Source organism: Manacus vitellinus, unplaced genomic scaffold, assembly GCF_001715985.3.
Source record: "Manacus vitellinus isolate BGI_N305 unplaced genomic scaffold, ASM171598v3 scaffold_1_pilon, whole genome shotgun sequence".
Lineage (NCBI taxonomy): Eukaryota > Metazoa > Chordata > Aves > Passeriformes > Pipridae > Manacus > Manacus vitellinus.
In genome coordinates, this window is record NW_021939396.1 from 32,937,987 (window position 1) to 32,957,635 (window position 19,649).

Here is a 19,649-nt window from a genome sequence, read left to right on the forward strand (position 1 = left end):
TTAAGCCTGCTTCCTAATAAATCAAAATACAAACCAGTGTGCTTTTAGGTTTTCAAGTTGGTAGTGGCTGTGAAAACCAATAGGTCTTCCATGATTTCCCCTTGAAAATTTAAGCTCAGAATCTAGACTGAACACTCTTAATATTAAAAAACTACATAGGTATGAAATAATCGGAGAAGTGAAAATTAATATTATTATTGTTTTACCTAATATGTGGTTTTGCCTCTCTATATTTGAAAGATTATCTGTCCAGCTTTTAATAATTTTTTTTTTGTTGTTTGTTTTCCATTTTTTTTTTTAATCAGGGCAGTAATAGCTAGCATAATCAGACTGACAGGTTTCTTTGACATTGTCACTAGCTACTATTGAATCTTTTTAATATCATATACCATTAATATCATATAAAGTTATGGACAATTAGTGAAGACTTGTCTTTCCCTCTGGACACCCTCAGCACTCTTGGGCATGTATATTGCCTGGGCCAAGAGGTTAGGAATTAAATAAAAGCACTCTCATAGTCGATCACCCTCAACACAACTTATCTGTCCCAGTGGCCACATAAGCTCTCCTTTGACCACATCATAGGAGCCAGCAACGCTCTGCTGACCTTCTGAGTGCAATAACTCTTGGGTGACCAGCACCAGGGATGGGTGAGTGCCCCAGGCCCCTTCCCACAGGAGTTGGTTGAACGAACAGTAGTGTTAGAACAATTTTTTCCCACAGCAAAATCTGTGATATAATGAAAGGCCAAGAAGTCATAACTGAAACATTTTTTTCCACTTAGTCTATTAGCTAGACCAAGTCTGAAGCACATGATGTAACGAAAGATTAGCCATCAGCCACAGTACAAGAGGATGTGAAGGAAGGATAGGTATGCAAACACTAAGAGATGATTAACCATACTATTCCCTCAGTTTTGAAACATAAATGAAGTCTTACTCTGTTTTATTACAGTTCCTTGTTGTAGTTACATGTAGTTACATGGGGGAAGGTTGTGATGCACAAGGACAGATTTTTAGCTTCAGTTATGTGAGTGCAAATCCCACTGAAGGAGTGACTGCATATAAGTACCAAAGGATGAACCGAATTGCTATTTAAAGGAGTATTTTTTCCCCATTATTGTTGTTGTTATGGGAAACAATTTGGGCAAAGAACTTTTGAAAGGAAAGGGTTTTCTAATGGCCAAGTAAGTAACAGCAAAGAAAATAAAGAAAACAAATTATCAAGCTGAAACTAAGCTAATGAAGAAAACAATGATTAAACAGAGGGAAGATGCTTAAAAAACAACCCTCCCATCATTCCTGCTCACAGTCAGCAAGCCTTTAAAAATATCTCCCTCTTTCACTGTGATAAATACACGACTTTTTTATTTTTCTTTCTTGCTCTCTACTGCACTGAAGATGCCAATTTCAAGTACATGGATAAGACAAAATCAAGAATCACCTAATCACACCAGTTGGAGTGAAACACTGACTCCTTATCTACACAAAAAAGAGTAAGAATATCAGGTGATGAAGCAAAGTGATGATGAAATAAGCCCTTGAATGATATACAGAAGAATGAGTCTAACAGCACTGGAATCAACAGGAGTCTTTCCATTTACCTTAGTAGGCATTGAACAAGTCCATACAAAGCAGAAAAATACACATGGAGATGGTAGCTACCATTGTCAAAGTTTCCAGATCCCTGTTTTCCACATTCATGAGCATACAGAAATATAACACTTTCCAGTAGGTGCACAAAAGAGTTCATTATGACTTAACTTCAGAGAGGATGTTATGCCATAATTTTATTCTATGGAAAAAGGACCTGTTCCTTTCTTTAAATGCTGCTGTCTTTAAACATATTGCAGGAGAATTTTAAGTTTTTTTCTTTCATTTTATTTCTTCAGGTTTTTGTACACCATTTACTACCAAAATTCTGAATACAGCCTTAGTCAGGAACCTTGCCACAACATATTTCCAACATGTACGGATGGAGACTTAATAGCATCCCAGGATGAGAAAGGCTTACAGCATACTGTAATGCAAGATTAGTATTTATTGTTTCTGCCTTTGAACAGCAGGAGTTTAGATACTGCTGGATGGCATATTGTTTGGGAATTTGAGAGAGTGTAGGTCTGTGTGTGACACTGAGAGAAATCTTCCCTGTATAACACAGACAACCAATAGGAGGGTTTACTATGTGCAGGACTTTTTCCATACTTGTGATATCTTGGTGATAAAACATTTCCCAAATCATTCCAGAAGTGGTAATACGTGGCTGTTACCATGTCCTGGGGATGCAATGATCTTATCTCACAAAAGAAACACTGTCACAAAGCCTCCAAAAGAAGACTGAGGGACTGCAGGGAGTGTTATGTGTGTTTCACTTCATCTCAGACAGACCTAAATTTATGTACTCAGTTTCATGCCAGAAGGGAGGTCTTTCAGAAAACAGGAAAATGCTAGACCCACATTTTTCTACAGACTCAGCCAGAGACATGTTCATTACTTCCTCAGACAAATGATGTATAAAGACTGTCCTTACACACCAGCTTCCAATTTCAGTCAGAAACAACTTTATTCCAGTGGTGAACTTAGTGATTTCTGTGTGCATAAAGTACTTTTGCATTTCCAAGGTTTAAATATTCTATACACAAGTTAGAAGTGCAAGATGATTGCAGCTGTAATTCACTGAAAACAGAATGACCCAGAAAACATTTTGGTGGCTGACTTCACAGTTTCCAATAAATGGACAGGAGAATCCAATTCTAGTTATCCAATACTTTTTTTCCTGGACCATCTATAAGAATGATTGCAGAGCAGTCTGAGCAACTACAATTTATGCAAGCATTCAACTCTCCTCTGGCTTCATCTTTCCCATTGCCTTCAGTAGGCACTGCAAAAAGTACTTCTGGATAAGGATAGGTCCTAGTATTTCTCAGAACTCAAGCTCCATTATTGACACATAGGGGACCTCCAGTGTACACAGAGCTCTCCCACTACCGTACTGCAGTGATGATGCCATGTAGCCTTGCTCATAATAGATTCAGAAGACAGAGTAGTAAAAAGGCACGAAATGCCAGCAACTTATGAACGTTATGGACTTCATTACTCATGCAGCAGTATTGCCAAAGCAATGGAAACATCTGCTGTTTAAAAAAACAATTGACCAGCCTATGCAGATCATTACAACATCTATTTCTACATGCAAAACAGTGACAGTTATAACTGATCTCATATGCTTCTAGATATTCATAATTCAATAGGATTATCTCAGTAGACTAATTTATAAAGGGCTTTGATCACTTACTGCTAAAGATTACTTGCTATGAATATACTGGATATGCAAGGGGCAATTTAGCATCAGTCCTAAAAATGACCCCTGACTCCCATTTCTGGATGAGAAGGTGGAGAAGAAAACTTCTTGTTGTCACCTTTTTGAAGAGTAAATACTGCTTTTAACCGTCATGAGTAAACCCCTTAAATTAGATAAAATCGAATACAAATTTTTTTCCTGAGATAACAGACTCTGCTAACTTAATTTTTCATCATGATTTTGGTGGATATAACCAAAAATTACTGTAGTAGTTGATTGTTCATTTTAGAAAAATGTGTTAGCCTGACACAAGAATCTATTTTGCTACATTGTGAAAAAACACTGGCTAGAGGATTCAAGTCTGCTTCCCAGTGCTTAGCTAGCTAGCTGGTGCCAAAACTAGACACAGCTCTTAACTTCAAAAGAATAAAAGACAAATTGTGCTTTCTAACATAAACATAGAAAAACAAAAGTAAAAATTTGAACATTAAGAGAATTGAAGTAAAAATACAATAAAGCCAACGTAGTAGGTAACAGAAATACATTAAGCAATCTAAAATAACAGAAAATATTCCATTCAGCTCTGATACAGCAAGCCACTTTACATATAACTTGCAATTTTTCCTAATTCAGGTTAATCAGAAGGCTTACGGCGTTGGTGGATGAGGGAAGAGCAACTGACATCATCTACCTGGATTTGTGCAAAGTATTTGATAATGTCTCACATGACATCCTTGCCTCTAAACTGGAGAAATGTGGATTTGATTGATGGACAACTTGCTGGATAAGTACTTGGCTGGATAGTTACACTCAAAGGGTTGGGGTCAATGGTTCTATGTCCAAATGGAGAGCAAAGTGGTGTTTCTCAGGGGTTGGTACTGGATCCACACATTTAACATCTTTGTTGGTGACACGGACAGTGAGATCAAGTGTACCCTCATCAAGTCACATCTAAAAAATGTTCTGCTCCACCTCCCCCTTCATGTATTTTGTATGCTTTCTTAGTTGATAAAATATCAGCATCTTCCTGTGCCTTACTGTTCTGGTAGATTTTTTCAGCCTTTTGTTTAGTAAGATACACAAACTACTGACAAGGTTGTTTCAGACAGAAAAATAACTCAGGATTTAATAAAACAGACTTTTCCTATATTTCAGCACTTGAAATAACAAAGTCAGTGTGACTTGAAACATGACCACTCCTTATCGTCTCCTGAACACAAAGAACAAGGTCACTAAAATCAATGAGTCAAAAAGCAAGATGGCCTTAATTTAAATATTTAAGGAACAATTTAGGAAAGTGAAACATGAAGGCAAGGAAGGAGGGAAGGAAGCCTACTTGCTGGAAACTTGCCTCTCTGATTCGGAGAAAGCACAAGTTCACCACAAAAAGACAGAAAGAAAAATAATTATATATAATATATCTTTTGTGTTAGCTTGTTAATGCCCTTAAAATTTTTATTAGCTTTTTTTTTTTTTTTTTGAGAAATGTGGAACCATTCCATAGACACAACTGAGCTCTGCCTTCTGTTAAGGGTTGCAGCACCATTGAAGTTTGAAATAATTTAAGCAGTTGCGCTGTGCTTTCAATTCCCCCTACCTTCTTTTTTTCTTTCATTGGATTGAAATGTGACCAAATAGCAGCATGACTGTGAATGGAAAAGATAATTCTCACACGACATTCTTCTCAGTGCTCTGGGGAAAACACACACATACAAACGCATTTGTTCGCGTCTGATTCAAGATGTGAAAAAAAAAATAATAAGGCAAATCTATGAGGTTTTTTTCTGAAATTCGAAACAGATTTTAAAACTCTCCTATGATTTGTTTTGTTTAGGCTAATTAAGAGTTCTGCTTTATGTTGCCACAATAGACACTAAACATTTGCAATATATTTACTGAGGTTTAAGGAATTATGGGATTAATTTGTATCTATTACACCATTATCCTTAAGCAAAACCGCTTTAGTAATCCATGTGAATATATTTTTATAAGTCAAAGAGGTGACTTATCAGTCTAACCAGACATTTTGCGTTCTCAGAACATTACATAATACAGAGTGTTAGGAAATTTTGTTTCTCAGGAAAAACACGCTCTTTTGTTGAAATCTTATATTATTATATTGGCAGAGGTGAACTAAAGATGGATGCAAAAGAACTTGTGGATTGGCTGGGAGCTATAGTTTGCACTGCCTCTCTCATATTAGTGTAATTTGTATATTTTGTTGCTCTTACAATGAACTTAAAAATGGAAAATTCCTGAAGTTAAATATGTCCAAAAGAGTGAAAGGTACACTAAATATTCTAATGCTATGGACACAGGTAGTAAGGATACAGATATTTCTGTTGTTCTGCCTCCCCCCCCCCCAAACACAGAGAGAAAAAACATTCACTTCCATTATTAAAACATGATGGTGGAAATAGTTCTTACTAAGACCATTTTCTTCCATGTCCCACTCACAAAATCTAAATTAGATTATATTCAAGCTTCAGCAACATTAAGTCTCCTCTTCTAAGGAGGAGGCTTTCTTAACAGCTGTGTATCTTTTGAGTTGCTCCAGCAATATGAAGAAGGGAGAACTGTGAAAGCTATTAGCTGTAAAAGCTATTTTTGATCTTAAAAGCTCAAGTCTCCTTTCTTTCATTCAGCTTTTTTATTGTACATTGCTAACTTTTCCTGAAGTTTAAAGCCAGAAAATTGGTATTAGTATTCTTCCTTTAATATCATGGCATACAGGATAGCACAGTATCAATTCACCAGTAAAACTCAAGGCCACAATGTAGGATTTTGAAGATGCATACACTATTATATTAATAAATAAGTTCTTCCAGCTTTTCCATTTTATATATCCTTATCTCTGGCTTCAGATTTTGTATGTTTTAAGTTCATACATTTCAGCTTTGTTGGTTAACTCTTCATCTGGTAACAAACAGAATTTTAAAATAACTTCATAAGGACAATACACGCATCAATAGGATATGCGTGTTGGACTAAAATTAGGTTGTGATAATGATCAGTTCTAAAGTTATAGAGACATATAAGAACCATCACTACTGAGAACTGACAACTTGTGGGTTCTCAAGTAAAATGAGGATGCCAAAAGTAGCATTGCTACAGAGCAGCAAGGTACTCAGAGGAAATAATATCACTAATATCACTGAAGATAAGGGCTCCAGACTGCAGGGTGCAGTTGTTTGAAATTCATCTATTTCAGGACTCACAAAGTCTATTTAAAGTCCTCCCAAACTTCTGCAAAAGACAATAAAAATCCATAACTGAAAAGAAAGCCTAAACTTAAAATAAAAAATTTTGCATAGTTTTAGCTTATATGTTTTAAATACTATCTTCAACACTGTTTAGTTGGACTGCACAGCAAACCACTGAATTTGAAAGGCACTGTTTGAAGAAGGTCTTCTTAAGGATGTCTAACGTGACACAGCTGGCCAAAAAGAGGAAGAGCACCATCATATGAAAATGTATTTTGGAGAAATATCTGCAGCTCCCTGTGACTGGAAGAGCTATTTAAAGGTGAGTTGAGAACAACTGCATACATCATGAACAAACTACAAGCTGGAATGGGGCATTGCTTTAATATACTGCTTTTTATTAATATCCAGTTTATTCAAAGCCACTGAGAACTCGGGATGAAAATCAAGAATAAAATTTAATTTAAAGTAAAATAATGAAAACAACAACTTGAGAGCAAGTGTTTTAAGCAAGATAAGCAACTGTCATTAAGTTTGAGAATGGTACACATCTGAGGTAGCAGTGAATCTCCTCAAGATGGAACTGCTAGGCAGAAGGACCTAGGTGGGGTGGAGCAATGGGCCATCAGGAACCTAATGGAATTCCGCAAGAACAGATGCTAAGTCCCTTTGCTCAGAGCTCATTAGATGGCGCCTACAGTACTGTGCTCAATTTTGGGACCTGCAGTATAAAACCAGCAATGGTAAACTGGAAAAAGTTCAGTGGAGGATGATCAAGATATTTTAGGGATGGAGCATTTGCCCTGCAGTGAGAACCTGAGGTTGTTCCTCCTGGAGATGAGCTGGACTTTCCCTGCACTACAGTCAGTTCTCACACTGCCACTGCAGATTGTTGTGTGTCTTATAACAAAGCTCCATGGACACAGTTTGATGTGCCATAACAAATGGAGACATACCAAACTGCAAAATTCTACCATGGTTACTACTGGGACTGAGAGCAAGAGACGTGTTCAGACCTACCTCTCTCAAGAGTGTGGTAACTGAAGAACATGACAGCCTGTCCATTAAAAGCAGCAGCGTCCTGAGGATGTAGTTCCTGCTGTCTCTGAAACTTTTTTACAGGGAAATTGCCAAAGTATTTTGCAGCGAGCACACCAAGGACCGAGAATAGACCCCTCACTAGCCAAGAGCATTCTGTCTCCCTCTATGTATGTTACAATAGGTAGAAAAGATACCCAGATAAAGATGGAAAACATGGCAATATTTCTAGGGTTTTGCAGAAGGAACGCACTCAATATTAATAAATTTCAAATACAGCAATTCTTTACATTTGTTCTTAATGCCAATGAAGATGACGCTTGGAAGGAACCCATTAACCAAACTGAGATTTTTTTCCTGAGATTTGTTAATCTCTAGCAAGAGGACTAGCAAAATAGAGCTGGAGACATGAAAGAGGAAGGCTTGACACTTCATTATCATTGCCACAAGCTATTAATTTCTCTCTGAAAATCCAACAATTTTGATTCAGGAAAGATGAATGTCCACAGCAGGGACAGTACATATGAGTTGTGGAAAGTCTTTCAGGTCAAGCTGGAAAGGCTGCAGCCAAGATATTTCCCACTCATCCTTCATCAAGGAAAAGGTCAAGAAAGACCAATGTGTTTAAGCAGGGCACAGGATGGAACAGAACAAAAAAATTTCCTATGAAAAAGATTAAGTTCACATCCTTCTAGCCTTCATTAAAACTATTCCACATCACTCCACACTTTCATTTAAAGCAGTTTCCTGACAGCATTGAACACAAGATCTTAAAGTATCTTTTTATCAAAAGATAAAAGTGTAAATGGAAAACAGTTTGTGTACTGTATACAAAATGGGGTAAAATATGAAGGACACATAAGAAACAGCAAAAGAGAAATAAAAGCTTTAGTCTTTGCAGACTATATAATTGGTGGTGCACAAGGTAATCATCCAACTTGTGTACTTCCACATACATATACTCTAAGCTGAACGGTTCTCAGGGCATATGTGGCTTTATCAAAGTGGAAAATTTTTGTTTTACATGAGGGTTCTAAGGAAGAAAGAATTTTCTTCCAGCACTACAAAAAAGTAAGATGGAAATTAACATCTACAGGTATATAATTTCCAAACTGCTTAGAAAACAGATTAGCTCTACTTTGACACTATGACCTCCTCATGTCCATTACAGCAACTATAGGTATTGGACAACAGAATATAATACATGGTAAATGCCCTAGAAATGTTTGAAGGTGCAACACCACACCACACTTGGGATTTCTCCTGGAAGAACAGATAAATATACCTTTCAGCAGACTGATATGTGAATGGATCAACAGATGTGTGCAACAAGCACACTGAAAAGCCACTGAGAAAGAAAAATAATGTATTTTCTTTCCATGCTCTGCTCACCAATTTTGGTCTCTGTTACTTTGGTATGTCTGTCAGCCATGAAACAGACTCCTACTCTGTCTGTTTTAGAAGTTGCCTAGTCTCTCAGACTCATTTGTGATGCTTCTCCCTATAGTATCAGCATGGCACTTTCTTGACCATCTCAATTCTCATCCTTCGTTGTTCAGTAACATTGTTCCTATTGAGTATATATGTTGGTGATTCATGATTCATGATGAAGTGGGGCAAAAAGCTTCTTCAATGAGTGGCCCACAGAGAGCTTTGAAGATAAGGACTGAGACACGGGCTCCTCATTTCATACCAGATGTGACTCAGCAAGGTCTGGAAGAGAGGGGTGGAGACATTCTTGGAGACCTGCTCTGCCCTCCCTCTGTTAGGCTCTCATTCAAACTAACTGCAACACCTTTTTTAGAGATGAGCTGTTTGACAGTAAAGTATGCCTTAAAAAACACACAGACTCATAAATACATACATTACTGAGATTGATTCTGAACTGAAAAGCCCAACATATTCTTCTATTGTAGGCCAGGAAATGGAGCAGTTCTGGCAGCCACTGGTGGTTGGAGACTAAAAAAACTAGTGAATAGTTCAAATAGCTACCAGATTTAATACACGGGTGTTCCCCTGTCATGGCAGCATTAGTGTCACAGTTCAGGCTTCAGTACAGGCTTGTGTTACTGCAGCAAATGCAGAAGGGCTGAATTACTGTTGCTCATTATCTGAACTGTCTCTGACTGAAGGGCAAATATTCTTGTGGCAAATTAAAATTTGCTCTGCATTGGATGTTGCTCTGGATCTCCTGAAGTGGGTGCATGCACTCCATGAGTAATCTGCAGCAGAGCAGTGAAGCAGACAGGTCACAGCAGTAGCATCACTCTCCGAAGTTAGGCTGCTGATGCCCATATTGATGACCTCATTAAACCGTACACTGTATGTGGAAAACAGCTTTATTCAAAGTGACTTTGAACCAGCACCCAAAAGCAGTGTGATAGGTATATGAGTATGATTGCAGAACTCACTCAACACAGGGATATGTTCCAGCTCCTAAGAACACGATTCTCTCCAATAACCCTGTGGGTTTCTTAACAAAGACCAAGGATTCTTACACAGCACACAAAAGGAGAAATATACAAAGTCCATATGATATTCTCACACTGCAAATGCTGTACAGCTACCAGAAAGAGCAGTGAATTCTCCAGGCTTACATACAGGGTAGATGGGGTTCCTCAAAACAGACAACATCAAGATATAACTGCACAGTGTCACTTGCCCAAGACAGCACGGTTCTAGTTAGCCACACCCTTCTTTTATCTGGCTTTTGCAGACCATGGTGGCAACTACTATCCAGTCTAAAGGATTCAGAGGACTTGGTAGACATCCTCTTTATGTTATAGGTATCCATGGTACCCAAGAACAAAGCAAGTAGCTGTAAAACAGATCTATTTCTTGAGAAATGGTTATAGTGCATCTCAAACCCTTCACAAGTTGATTAGGTGCAAAACAGTGCAAAATTTGCGGAGAGGAAATGTTTGCAGAGTAATTTAGTGAAAGGGAAAACTGGATGTGAGCTGCCCAGGATGGAAAAGATCTAAAAAATGATATACCTGTTTCAATATCTCTCTATAGCTGCACACCTTCCTATGCTGAACTGCTATTTTTTTGAGGAGTCTGGTGATCCCTGACCATGCATATCTCAAAGTCTCTCCATTTTACCCTTCCTCACTTCAGAGGATCTGTGCTTTAGAGGAATTCTCCTTACCAAGAAGAAGGAAACCAAAAAACAAGCACAGTGGCCTTCTGCACTTAGAACTTGAAGGGCAGAGCAGTAGAGCCCAGGAAGCCTTCCTCCATGAGCTTATATACTGCGAATGGACTAAAGTTTACAGTGAGATGAGAAATGCCAACCCTCTACAGATATAGAGATAAAAGAAACTACTGGAATGCCTGACAGATAAATTTGTGTTACTTTCAGAACATTTTTATTGGTCTAACTATGATAATGGTCTCCCTAAATCCTACCACCTCCCGGTGGCCAAGCAGATAGTGTTACAGTCTCAGTTCATAAATTGGCTATAGATGTAAAATAGGTAACGACATGGTAAATTCACATGTGCTTTACTAAGGACACATTCAACAATTCAGGTGTTACAGGTAAAATAATATAGTGGGGAGTGACACCATGAGAAATTTTGCTAAACATTGTTACAAAGGTTGGCTTAATGTATACTTCTCATTGTCAAGAAGTTACCAAACCCCAAATATTGTTCTAAAATATATTACTGTTAGCATTTTTGAAGTCCTTGGAAAAAAGTGATAGTTAAAAGGTATCCCGTGCTGATCATTTGCAGGATGTTCAGTTTATTATTACTCTGCTGTTCTCTAATTTGTGACTGGTATGCCCTTTGGCAGCCAAGTCGGTGGGAGATAATGCTCAAAAGATTTAGTATGGGTAAATCCAGAAGCGTGGGTCCTGAATATTTAATATTTCTGGATTTAGCATAGGTAAATTCAGAAACATGGGTCCTGAATATTTTATATTTCTGTCTTTCTTCCATTCTTTGTCCAACATTGTATTCCTTTAAGATCATCCATTATTCCTCACTACATCTTTACTGCTTGCAGGTATGAACAACATCTCTGATCCCCCTAAGCTTTGTCTGCCTCACAGACCTTTGAGACACTCTTTAAGTAACAACACTGGGTGATTTTTAAAACAGTTCCCTGTAAATTACATAATTTACAAAGAAAAGGCTAAGCTGTCTTTTTTTTTTTGTGTCAGCATGACCCAGCAGTAAAAGGAGTGATAGTTCGGAGGAGTACAGTGTTTCATTTCTACAGTCAATACCACAATTACACTTAATCTAGGCATCCTAGTCTCTTCAGGTGAATCGTATCTCCTGCCGTTCAAATGAAATGCCTGTTTCATGCATTCTTCTCTGGAAAGGATAGGATACACCTTAAAGAGCTGTATAGGAATTATATCACAGCTGTTCAAATACAGACAGTGCTAGTCCACGGCATTGCTAATCTGTGGGCCAACCAAGAAACCCAAGATGATATCCAGTTCTTCCAGCTTAAGTGCCTTAGCAACCCTGGCAAAGCAAGTATGTAAGCTCCATCCTCACCTACGGAAAGAGGTAGGTGCTTTCGAAGATTTCCAGGAGGAAATCCTGCTTGCCTAACTGCAATGCCTGGAGGTCTTCAGGGAGACACTATTAATCAGAGAGAAAACATGCCTTTAGGTAGCTGCTGTATAAGTATTTAAGATGCAAGGGGCACCACAAGTGTCTTGGCTATGCAGACTGGATCCCACCCTCAGAATCTTATTCACCTTTTTAAAGCAGCAGCTCAGCAGGCACTTCTGTTTCTTTCCTCTTTTCTCCCCACACTGTTTATTAGCTTCTCTCCAAAGTCTATTTGTTGACTTAGAAAGTCAAAAACAGTAGGCAAGACTTTCCATATTCCGAGCGGCACTACAGCAATCCTCTAAATGAAAATGGATAGACTTTTGTTAAAAGTGCACATTTAGCCTTCTGCTCCTGGTGACACTGGCACAGTCATCATGCCTTCTCCTGCAGAGACACACAGTGCCCCAGTTTGCAGGGTGAGGTGTCACCACATGGTTGAGTATCTTATAGCTCACACTCCCCTAGTGTTGGCCATGTTTCTCCCCCTCACCCCAAGCCACCATTGTACACTTTCCTTTGTACCTTTGTACCATGTGGATCCCCTGTCCACTTGCTGAGATGAACCAACTCACTAGGCAGGCAGCCAACACAGCTTCCCGTTGCTCTGGTGAGCTCATTCATCATGCCAGGAGGTGAGCCAAGAGCCAAACCTGGCATGAGGGAGGAGATGGGAACACACTGCTGGAGGCAGAGGATGGGAGGATCAAGGATGGGTTTCTCCAGGGCAGCAAGCTATTCCACCATCTGAGAAGAGGCAAGAAACCTCACCCTCTGTTGCAATAAAACCTCTTTAACAAAATGGGAGTTATCAGACAACCGATCAGAAATTTCAGGGGGAACTGATGATGGTAAACCTCAGGAAAAAAAACCGTGTTTTTTTAATCGCCAGGCATGACATGCACAAACCCACCATGCTCGCACAGCCTGCATGCATTTACGTAGGGAGATTTGGGATTTCTGTTAGTTTCCTTCATGTTTCTGGAGCTGCATGCAAGCCAGCTACCTCAGCAACCAGGAGGATTAGGTTTAAAAAAACAGAAAGTAGAGATCTGAACTTCTCACATTATATCTTGACTCTAACACTCCAAACTTTACAAAAGAGGCTAAATATCTTGAGACTACTGATAGAAGTCAGGAGAGTTGGCAGTTTTGCAGACATTTATGCGCTTGACAACACATTTTTCTGTTTTTAAGTGAAAACAGACAAAACAGTGCACATGTTAGAATAACGAGCATCTTGGCACATTGCAATTACAATACTGGAACAGACCACTATTCTGTTTTAATGGATACTTTTGAGAAAAACAATCCCCTATGTTCAGCTCCCTGTTACATTTATTCTCCAGAACTCCAATGCCAAAAGCTTCCCCATCTTCTCTGTAGGCTTTCCAAACAGAGTTCACCTCCTGTGAAGCACCACAAAAATACAGCTGCTGTCGAGCAGCAACTCTCCTTGCTAAGATGGGTTCGAATCACATCATAGAGAAAAGGCAACATGCAGTGCCATAATTACATTCAGACAGCACCAGGAGAGGTTTTTCTTTTAGAATATAACAACATTGACTTTCTAGTCTTTTGCTTCCATTTAGAAACTCCATGAAATATTCTATGGATAATCTAGCATTGATCTACAAACAGTCTAGATTTCCACAGCACAGTACCATATCTAGAAATCTTCCAGTTCATAATGGTAGTATCGTCACACTAGCATGTGATGAATTGGTGAAAAGGAGTATTTTTTTTTAGAGTTCCAGCAATATTATCAACTTGGCAGGGAACTACAAATCTTACAATGTAGGATTATATTTAATTGTAAATTAATTTTTGCTATAAAAGAAATTTAAAAAACCAAGAAAATCATGATAAAATCTTGGGTGTAAAGGTCAACTATTACAAAAAATGTTTCACTGTAACCAAATCACTAGTAATGGTTAAGACTGGGAAGGCTCAGAGCTACAGGATTAATAGAGCACACACAGTTACAAAGGCTTACCAAACTTTTAAGCAGATTCTACAAGTGACAACTAAAGTTCTGGGAAAATCACTGATACCAAATCTGCTGTGTGGATAAACCATAAGAAGAAACAAGCATTAGTTTTCTCAGAAAGTAAAAGTCTTAAGACACCAAAAATGAAAAAGGAATTACCCTCACAGTTAACAGTAACTTTTGAGCATGAACAAGTAATGTTAAACAAAGATCTTGCAAAGGCTCTCAAAAGCAGTCTACTGACATAATAGAAATATACTAGAATAATTCAGCTAAAAAGTGTCTGGTTTGGCAATTCATATATCACTGTGCTGCATTTCAAGGTGACATTGTTTAGAGCCTTGAGTCTTTCCACTTTACAGCATCCTCTCCAAGCACATGACAGCGCATGACTTGCCCTACTTGGTAAAAACAACAGTAGAGTTACTGCACTCTGATCATATGGAAATGGTGAATTAGTGTTGGAGGAAGAACAGTGAAAGACAAAAAAAAAATCTTGAGGGGAGCGGGAGGGAATATTATGTTGCTGATGCAGTTGGGAAGGCAGAGTGATGATTTAAGACTTGTTAAAGGGAGAAGCAGGCTGACTTGCTGTCACTACTAGGGCACAGCAAAAGGGACTGTATTACCTCCAACTCCCTTCTCCTGCTGCTTTCCACATGTGTAATTGCCCAGGGACAAGGTCTACAAGTAACTGCAGTGCAGGGACAGCCACAACTCAATGGATTATTCATTATGCCCCCCTATTTCATCTGCAGCCCACTTACAGCAGCTCTACCTGTGATGGAGGTGTTAGGAAATTCTAGTATGAGAAAGACAACTACTGGGTGACACGTGTGTCACGTAGCTGTCTTGGAATTGGGCTATTCAGTGCCTCCTAATTTAATATCCTCAAAATCTCCAAAGACAGCAGTTAAAATTTAAACAGGCATTCTGAAAAGACACTCTTGATCCCATTATCAGTGCCGTGGATGGGATTACAATGAGGGTGGTAATGGTGGAAATGTTTTAGGAGAGATCTAGTATCAACAGCAGGAGTGGCCACTAATTGGATTCTTTCTGTGTCACCGCAGAGTTGTCACGGGACCCTCGTTCTCTGTTGAACACTGCAGCTCTCAAGGCTCTCAGAAAGGAGCTTTCTCAATTGTTATCGCATCAGTCTGCCTTCTCACTCAAACACAAATCCCCCAAAGCTCTTTCTAAAGCTAAGGAAATCATGGAACCCATGACTCCCATGACATCTGCGACAAGTGCCAGCCTCGCCTGGGTTAGAATGGGCCTTGACATATCACAACGCTCAAACTCCTGATCCTGCATGAATGTTTGGTCATAAATATATAACATCAAGTGCAGGATGTAAGTTAAACAAAGCTAGATAAAAAAACCCTGCAAACAGTCAAAATAGCCTGCAATGAAGTGTTCTAGCCAAAAAAGAATTCCCAAATCTTTCAATATATTTTTTTCCATAGCTGTCTAACATTCACTGAGTGTGCATTTTATAATGGCTTCCACATTTAGGAACACTGTCCCCAACATCACAACATTTTAAATAAACTGTTTTTATCAGTTCCTGATTGAAATGAGAGCTGTTACAATAATTTTCATACTGTTATTTGCCATCTCAAGGATATTTCTAGATTTCTACCTGCAATTTTTTTCCTAACGACCTCTCATTTAGCCTAGTTTTTGAAGGTGTATTTACATGCCCTTTGGAACTTCACCAAGGGAGGATTTTTTCTATGTGAAATTACACCAATCATAATTAATTTTTTTCCTCTGAAACAGAGACAAAAATCAATGAAAGGCCAAGAAGACATGCCAAGAAGCAGAAATTGAAGTTGCATATTGTGATGGAACAAGCTCACCCACCTCGATTATAAAGTGCTAAGAAGAGGAAGCCTCTGACAAGCAATAAACTGACACATAATTAAGACAATTCAGGGCAGAACACATTCTGGCTGAAAAACATTTTCTTGTGCTCCACCTCACTGCTCAGAGCAGTAAGAGGAAAAAAAAAAGGGTGACACTTTGAAAACTCTATGTAGACAATAAGTATCCCACCTAGTCTTCACTAGCTGGGGGAAAAAGAAGCGCATCAGCTTTTGTGCAGTGCAGGTTCCCTCACATCACAAACAAGTTGATAGTACAGACATGCCTGGTATGTTCAGCATTCCATATCAAGCAAAGATGAATTAGCCGCAACAAAAATGTGTTACAGCTTTCATGCAGCAGTTTATGGATCTTTTTGTACCTCTGGAATTTTTTACCTTGAGCATCGTGGAACTTGTACTGTCTCAGATCTTTTCCTCAGATTATTTTTATCTCATGGTGAGGAACATCTTTGTGAGTTCTGAACAATTTTACAGCTGCTAGGATGCTAATGGGAACTTCATGTGTGTACCCAGCACAAGTGCTCTCAGAGAAAAAAAAGCCAATGTCAAAGGAAGGTATGCAGAAGTCACCATAAATATGTCTTTGAATGTTTACCATCTGGAACAGTAGATTACATTTTGACAAGAAGCTGGACTGCCCCGTGGGCATTGTCTTTTAAACAGCCCCATCATTATAAAGGAAGGAAAAACATGATTTGCTGTTCCTAGTTTCTCAGCAAGATTTTCTGGCAGTGCTAGAGAAACTAGTTTTTTTTTTTTTCTTTCTAGTAAAACAATAACAAGCTGGCCATGTGTAGTTAGCTACGTACTTTCTTGAAAAAATATGGTTTGTTATAAATCATCTGACCCACAAAGAGGGATGCATTTCAGTTAGGCAGTGACAGCAGCAGGCTGTGCAGCTCACAGTGCTGCGCCTTAGCTTTGGAAGACTAAATCTCCCAGTTCTGAAGCTGGCATATTGGGCTTCTCACAGGACACACTGGGAGAAAGAGGAGAAATCCAATATACAAGACTTTAACATAGAGTCATAATGAGGTTTTCCTTTGGTTTTGTTTTTCATTTTAAGCTTGTAAAAGTTTCCATCACTTTTTACAATGAGAAAGTGTGGAGTGAGAGAAAACTCAAAATGGTCAGATTTATTCACATAAGCCCTGGTCTGGTTGTGCAGTCATTTTAGGGATTTAGGTAATTCTCTGTTTCAAATTGCTGTGGATGACTTCTGAGGATACATTCATACTAAAGAGTGTGTTTGGAAATACAACCTAAGAACAACCTGTAAAGGGGCCAAATAGTCTCTTCAAAAAAAAGAAAAAGTTAACAAAAAAGTTCGTTTGAGGCAAAAATATATGTGCAACCCAAAACATGGGTTTATGGGCATTGTTACACAGTTGAATGCCAAAATCACAAAGCACCAGCTATAAATCCCCTTGCTCAGCCTACTAAACAGATCTTATTTCAGAACACATTATATACAGCATTATTTATAGAATATCTCACCTGTAAGTGGTGAGGACAGTGTTAGATTTCTTTCACAAGTAGGAGGCCAATAATTCATAAGCACCACAGGTATGTGAGAGTTAGTGTGAAGATCTGTTATAGTGCAGAAGAAACAAATAATTTCATTACTCTGCACAGGAAGATAGCATATATATATATACAGCAAATCTTTTATTTAAGAAAAAAATATAAAAGCAAATAAAAGGAAAATAACCCATCCTCTAATTTCTCCATCTAGATGATTTAGAGTAAAACAATGAGAACATCTTCTCTGATAAGCTAACATACTGTAATTAGTGATAACATTTCTGACTTCTTAGTTAATTTGCTGGGCTTCCCATGCTCTAGACATCAATGAACTTAATAGCGGAATTAAATGAAAATGATAGCAGAGTACTTCCATAACTAATTTCTAATTACATTTCTGCCCCTCTTCCTTCCTAAGCATAAATTTTTGCTTACTTTTAATTAACACTTCAGATCACTAATTTAGAATCTATAAATATAGTGAGACTTTAATGATCCATTATAGTGATGCTACTTAGTTTTCAATGACTTGTAAAACTTTCACACACAGATCTGCAAATGAATTACATCCATCTGCTCTGCTACAGCTGCAAGAGCAGCATTACACTGCACCCTGCCTTTCTCTACTTTCCTGATTTTCTCTTAAGTTTAAGCCCATGTGTAAGCCAAGCCATCTCGATGCCGATCATCAGAAGCCCAGCCAGGTCTCTATAAAGGAGTCTTCAAACTTTACAGACACCTCAAACGCACTTTCTAAACGGTCTGGTTTGCCTCAGAGCTGAGCCCCGGACAGGCTGCACACTACTGAAGCATCCTCCTCAAAGCCTAGGAAATACTCTGCCGCGGTTCCTTCTCCCGCCCGACCACGGATCTGTTGGAACACGGAGGCGTTTGTACCCGCAGCCACAAGACCCACCCGTGCCCGGCTGCCGCGCCGCCCGCGCCGCTGCGGACACACACGTGTGTGCGGAGCGGAGAGCGGTGCCTGCGGGGCGGTGGGGGGCGGGTGGAGGAGGCACCCGCAGGGCTGGGATACACCGCTCCCAGGGAGATTTTCCAATATACACCTCCGAAAGCGTGACCTTAGCGGCGTTGAGAGTGTTAGCTCTATGAAGACAGCCAAGCGTCAGGCTTTGCTCGCTGTTATCTGTCAGCCGTACAATAGCAGCATTGATAAGGCAGCAGCAACTGGCTTTGACAAGTGTGCTGTGCTAGCATTCCTCTGAAAACCGTGAAGGAAAAAGGAAAAAAAGAAAATAGAGAAACCGGCATGAGGTGCCTTTTACTTTACCTGAACGAAGTATGGGGTTTTACTTTTCCCTCTGAGCTGCTGGAAACGATTGCTCCCTCTTCTCCCCCAAAGCTAGGTGTTTCTTCTTTTGCTTGCAGCTCACACTTGGGGAAGACCACACAGCTCCAGCAAGGCTGCCTCTCTCCCCTAATCCCCACTCGAGTGTGATGACACACACTAACCCCAACCATCTGTTGAAACACGTCCTCAAGCACTCAGCACAGTGGTGTGTCAAGACGGGCTGCCCAATCCAATCGCTGGGGTTGGGTGGCTCTTAAGGAGCTGGAGGCAGAGACAAGGGCAGAAACTATAGGACTGAGAACTCTTTAGCAAAGTAACCTGAGATTTTGAAAAAGGGCTGCTATGGAAAAAAAGAGCAGAAGGGGGAGGTACTCGCGGGAAGGTAGAGGGAGTGGATTAGTCTGGTGGCCAGTTGTGTAACTTCTTACGACTCCTTGTATTCCCAAAGGACCACTGGGACCCCCTCGCAGTGGGATGCACAGCAGCACTAGAGCAACACTAAAGTGTTTTTATGGCGCGTCTATTGAGGGCCATGCCCTCCGAGAGACGCTTTTCTAAAAGAGATAAAAAATGCAGCTTGAAATCCTGATAAAGTGCTACTGCGGGAGCCGTTTGCACGGCAATGTGACATTTGCATCCCGAAATCCCAACTCCTTACCGTGCCGCGGTTACCCCTTGGCTGCCTCCAGCCTTCCTGGGAGAACGGCGGAGAGAGGCTGGAGTAAAACCGAGGGGCGAGGAGGGTAGAAAAGGGGAAATCCAAAGGGCAGATATTTCTGCTCCTGCACACAGACATCTGCGAGTACTTCCCCC

General features: G+C 39.6%; 1 protein-coding gene across 1 annotated transcript in view; it reads right to left on the reverse strand.

The window, feature by feature from the left end:
• Positions 1-18,910, reverse strand: part of SULF1 (sulfatase 1) — a 120,333-nt gene extending 101,423 nt beyond the window's left edge. The window contains exon 1 of the mRNA XM_018079539.2: positions 18,816-18,910. The gene's annotated coding sequence lies outside the window, so the exon portion shown is untranslated. The remainder of the gene's footprint in view (positions 1-18,815) is intronic.
• Between the last annotated feature and the right edge of the window lie 739 nt (positions 18,911-19,649).